Source organism: Miscanthus floridulus, chromosome 8 (assembly GCF_019320115.1).
Source record: "Miscanthus floridulus cultivar M001 chromosome 8, ASM1932011v1, whole genome shotgun sequence".
NCBI classification, from domain to species: domain Eukaryota; kingdom Viridiplantae; phylum Streptophyta; class Magnoliopsida; order Poales; family Poaceae; genus Miscanthus; species Miscanthus floridulus.
This window is the reverse complement of record NC_089587.1, coordinates 67,829,936-67,835,774: the sequence shown is the minus strand read 5'-3', so window position 1 is coordinate 67,835,774 and position 5,839 is coordinate 67,829,936. Positions and strand designations below refer to the sequence as shown.

General features: G+C 42.9%; 1 pseudogene; it reads right to left on the bottom strand.

The window, feature by feature from the left end:
* Positions 1-797: 797 nt before the first annotated feature.
* On the bottom strand, positions 798-4,093 carry LOC136469296 (F-box/FBD/LRR-repeat protein At4g00160-like; annotated as a pseudogene).
* Positions 4,094-5,839: the final 1,746 nt, after the last annotated feature.

Here is a 5,839-nt window from a genome sequence, read left to right as displayed (position 1 = left end):
GCTGAGCGGAAGGGAGCGGTCCGAACGCAGGCGCGAGAAGCGGAGTTGGCGCGGGCGGCGCGTGAATTCGAGTGACCAGGGCGAAGCAGGCGCGGGTGTCTGGACGCGCGTAACCGTCTGGACATCTGGACGCTAGTCTTGCCCTTCGAAAATCCTAGCCAATACTTGCTCTAGAAAGCTTGGAGACAAATGATCAAACATGAACTGCAACACGGTAATCAGAGAAGGAATGCATGCTTTTCAGTTCTATCAGTAAAAGTTTTTTTCTCGAATAGGTTGTCTTTGTTAAGAGTTTATTTTGAGACGAGCTACAAGATCAAGAGAGTTATAGAGGGATGGATAACTTCCAAACCCCTGGAGAGGAAGTAGGCACTAGGCACGATGCTCCTAAATGTGACAACTGAGTATCGCGTTTCCCCAGATATCCTCAATAGATTTCAACAGAGATATACATGATTGAAGCTATTTAGGCACAGTTTGGTGCCGCTCTAAATGGGCGTGCGAGAAGGAGTGCTTCTAGATGCCGAATAGAGGAGCCAGAGCCATTTTACACGGACGGATGTGGAGCCATGTTTTGGTGCTTTGGCCTCTGGGCTCCGGCTCCGGCGAAGGAGCAGTGCATGCGAAGCCGTGCCAAACACACTTACACTATCTCAAAATTGCAAAATCAAACTGAAATGGTTGTGTATTGCACGACTACTGTAACATTTATGATAGAATATGTATGTTTATCCTCAATGTATGTTTTGATGGTTCAAGAAATAAAGCATGCTTAATCTAAACTCAAATCGAAACAATTATACATTGCACGATTTACAGTTATCTCTACCATGGCACCGGCTGCAGGGCTCCAGAACAGTCAACTTGACTGAAGCTGGAACTCTATCTTCTATGTATGTTCTGATAGCCAAGAGCCCTCTATCAGCTGTCGTGAGAGTGCACGTTCCATATATTTCTAGATGGCACTTATGACCATGATTGGTGTTCAGTGTAAGACATTCAAGTGACACCGCATTCTTGAGAATATAGCACGTTAGTTCAATCAAGCTCTTCTCAGAGCTGAATTGACTGATCTTAACGCTCTTCAGGCAGCCATGTCGTTGTTCAGGCAAGTGCCTCAAATGTCAGGCATCTGCAAAAATCGAATTTTCATGCTTTATACAACATGGAGTCGCCTGAAGAGGAAAAAGATAATATGACTGAATTAAATGGACCAAGAGAGGCATCAGATATGTTTGCACAGGATGGAATGAATGAAGAACGTCTTACATTTAGTATCAAAGTCTCCATGGAAGGAGATGCATCAAGGAAAGAAACCAGGGAGAAATAGTTATATGGCAGACGAATAGCCATTCCTGATGTCAATGTCATACCAACAGTCAGGTGCCTGAGGTAGAAGAATTTGGTAGGCAGCATTGGTGTATTGACCACCTGCACAGTGAATATGTCATGTCTCAGATTCATTATACACAAGATGACTAGTGTATTGTGTGCTTATCACTTGGCTACAACACCTTAAATTTAGAGAATATACCTCAGTTGGTGATCCTATGACAAGAGTTTCAAGATTCGGCATAATGGAAGGCAGCTTGGTACGAGCATAATGGACAGCATTTGGACCGTCCACGTCCATCTTCTTCATTTGCAATGTTTCCCCAAGTGAGAAATTTGTGTTTCCTTTACTTTCAAAAAAGAAATGTCTGTTTCCTCTAAAGAGGAAACTGTAGAAGTTTGGAGCCTTGCTCTCTATCGCTGTCAGGTTGCAGCATAGACAAACACGAAGGCTGGTAAGCTGTTGCAGGGCACGAGATATCTTCAGCCTTATTATATCTGGACAAAAAATGAGCTCCAACTGCTCCAAAGCAAGAGAGTTGGAAAGAAGGCACTCTAGCTCATCCCCACTAATGCTCACAAAGCGCAGACACAGGCTTGTTAGACTTCTCAGGGGGCCAGGTTCAGGTGCAGGATGGAGGCCACAACAATGAAGTTTAAGGTACCGAATTGAGTTCCGAATCCCATCAGATAAAAGTGAGCATGGGAAGTTGTACTGATGTGTCTTGGTGGAACGCACCATGAGAGTGAGTTCTTCGATCCCTGGTTTAACAGCAACCTGAAGCCAAATGTCAAGATAACGACTGATATCATCAACTTCGCAGATGTAACTGCAATCAAGCTTGAATATTTTCACGCCAATGCCAGAGTGGTTCCTGAGAATGGTGTCAATTTCATGGCACAAGTTCACGCGGCACGCACTTGTCTTCAAGTCAGTCATATCTTCTTTATTGAAGATGAGATTTGGACGACCTCTCCAGGAACGTAGAAAGGCATGAGACACGCAAGCAGCACGAGCAGCTTCACGCATTGGCATTAGGCAATGTATGTATCCCAAGATGTCCTGCATGCACAAAACATGGGATAAAATCTTACTTTGACCAGAGAAACAAAGCAGTAGAATCGCACAGGGTAATGGTTTCACAAGGAGTGCTGCATTACATTTAGATGGTGTAGTAGAAGGTAACCACTGTACATGTGAATTCAGCATTGTATAAAGAATTACAGGTATAAAACTCATGACTTGATAGTTCTTCGCTACTGCAACAGTTATGACATGACTATGCCCTATTACAGGATTATAAAAAATCTGCTCCCGTTTGTAAATTCGATTTCAGGGATCAGTTGCAGGACCAAAAGATTTCGAATAATGCGGGCAATAGCTAGCACAGTGCCAACATTAATTTGTGCAGTTAGGCCAGCAATAAGATGATATATATTGTGCTAGGAATATAAGCTTTTCATCATCAGTATTTTAAGCCAACATACCTCTGGAAGTTCTGGGATTGAATGTCTCGTTGCTTTGGCAGCCTGAGAATCGCCACCTTGTTGACATGGTGAGCCCTCTCTTTTACTAGGCTCTGAAGAATCCATCTGCAGTTCGACAAAGCGCAGTGACGAGTTGTTATCATTAGAAGGAAAAACGAGCTCATGGAGAAAATCACGCAACAATCGCTTGAAATCTGCACCCAGAATTCTTCTATTTTCCAAGACCCATGCAAACAATGGAGATAGGGCAACACAGCAACCTTGTTCTCTACCAAATTTAAGCGACTATTTTGCAGAAACCAACTCGAATGGATCAACGAGCGGCGCTAACAAGATACCACTCCACTCGTTGTTCTTTAAGAATGAATCGAAGAGAACAAGGATGAGACCTCGTTGCATTGCATGGAACAAGCGCGCGAGTGTAGATGAGACGAGACGCTGAAGTGCGGCGCGGCGGCGGAGGTGGTGGCGCGCACTTACCCGCTCTGACTCTTGAGGCGGCTGCGTTTCCTATGCTTTGCTTTCCTTTCCTTTCTTTTACACTTATATAGGCCTTGGGCCCTGGGCTCGGATCCGCTTTACCTTTACCCTTGGGCGGTTGGGCCTTGGGCTCGGATCCACAATCGCTCCTCCATTTCTAGTTTTTGTTTGGATGACTAGTGAAGGCCGTGCGCCTGTAGGAGAATAAGCTCATGTTTTTCAATGTAGAGTTCTCATACCGTATATGATTTATTGTTGTATATATTTGCGCCGATGTGATAAACTGGAACTTGCAAGATGCTTATATTACATGCAAAAATTGTGGTAAAGCCCATACGAAGCTAGGAATGTCTTAACTGTATAATTCTAGGTTGCATATGTTAGGCAACGATATATGTAGTGGTATTAGGGTGCACATGAGCACGCATATTATACATAATAAATAAGCATCAGGTAGCAGCTGTGCAGATGCTGATGTCGATCTTGTTATCTAGCAGTACCTTGTTCTGTTTGAAGCATCAGGGGCTGGTGGATGAATCTGTGTATGCATCTAGATGTGTGCGTTATATGTGGTATTTAAAGTATATGATAAAGTTGGCAAATGGTGAGGGACAATCGGTGTACCTGATTCTTGGTAGCGACACATGCACTCGGTGTGGTGACTGCATCCAGATATAGAACCTGTAGAACAGTGATGAAGAGGTATAGAGTGTTGGACCTATGAAGTGTTTAGCAGATCTATTATTTATATCTATTTTAGGTGTACCTGCTGAATCAGATAGATCAGCGTCATTTTCGTGGTCATCGTAGTCTACCGGGAGCCAGTCGTAATCAACTAAATTTTCTAGGACTGAATGTACGTGTGTGTGGCAAGGTGTGTGGAGGGAGTGGGGTTAGAACCAATGAGGAAAAAATGTAAATAAAAGTTTATAAAAACAAATGATATGTGATGTTGAGGCATACCCAGTCTTGCATCTTCTTCTTCCTGCATGATTTGCATGTTGAAGTCATCATCGGAAGTGAGATCAATTGGTTGCAGCCAAATGGGCCAGATATGTAGGAAAGGTTGTCCTTCTTCAAACTTTTTAAGCCCCAAATGAGCCACAGAGGGTATTGCATGAAGGCTGTGTGTTTGTGCAGTGACTTGGTACACATGGTCGGTGTTGGTAAATGAGATTTGATGCACAGTACATATGCTCTGGAGAAGTGCTCTCACTGTTATGTCACTGCACAGGAGGGTTGGAATGCCGTGAATGTCTATTTGCACCTGCCTGAGTGGCTTGCACATGGCCTGAGAAATGGTGCTGTAGTCAAAGCGGAATGGGTTTGTGAGCTGTGTGCTGGCTGGGACTTTAGTGCAACCATACTCTGGAGTATGGAATAAGGCTGGGGCTGAACGGAAACATGTCTATGTACCCGGTGGCTAGCATGTTGGTATATGAACTGTCTGGGTGTATACGAAGGAGAAAGTCGGAGCCAAATGCTGATACGTCATGAATGTTAACATGAGTGTTGTATTGGCGCTCGATTGCTGCTTGGACGTTGTGTATGGAAACGGATGTTGCCTCGTGTTTTGGAAATCTTGCAATAATAGAGCGCTGGAGCAGTGCTATCTTCATGTTGATGTTCTCATCTTCTTCGATGGTGGTAAGGTTGGGATATTGGTATGTGTCCACGGCTGCTGCTGCTGCAAAATCAAAGGCATTTGAGAAGTTTGCATGTGAGGTGGCTGTGCTGGCAAGTAGGGATGGTATAAAGAGAAGTAATAAGGCAATGTTTTAATTTAAGGCTATTTTAATCTTGTAATATTCAAACAAGAACTCTTAAATTTGCGAAGCATTTCATTTCATTGATTCAGTAGGCATGAACCTTATGGATAAATTACAGGCTGTGGTTGAGAGACGTTTATGGGAATCTAGGTGGTTGGAACAGGAAGTAAATTTTTTTGATTCATTTGTATGTACAGAAAGCGTTCCCACATAAATCGATGTCTATGTTTTTATCTATTTATAGCGATATTTGTGTTCCAAGGTGTTATTAAAAGGCAAGTGCATGATTGTTATCTTTGTTGCTTGTCAGATGACGTACCTGAGGATTGTTTCTGTCTAGAAGACGACGTGGTGTATGGCCGGCGTTTGAGAGAAATAGTGCCTGAATCTGTTGATTCTGTCAAACAAACAGAATGAACCATGCTAGTCAATGAGCCTTTTTTTAAGAGGTTTTTAACCAAAAGAGCAATACAATAGAACATGGACCTCTTCTAATACCATAATAATAACTCAGTTATAATTATGTAACTACTTGCAGAACCGGAACCTGGACCTGATTTCCCTGGTTGCTGACACTATCAGGTGCAAATGCTTACAAATGTTTGGGATAACTACCTGCAAATACAAATAGTAATTAGATGTGCTTTTCTGAAATACATCTCCAATGCAACAACCAAAGAGTTAAACATATAAGAAACTTTTATGGGACATACCTCCAATTAATATAGCAAAGAGCCAAACATATGAGAAACTTTTACGGAACACATCTC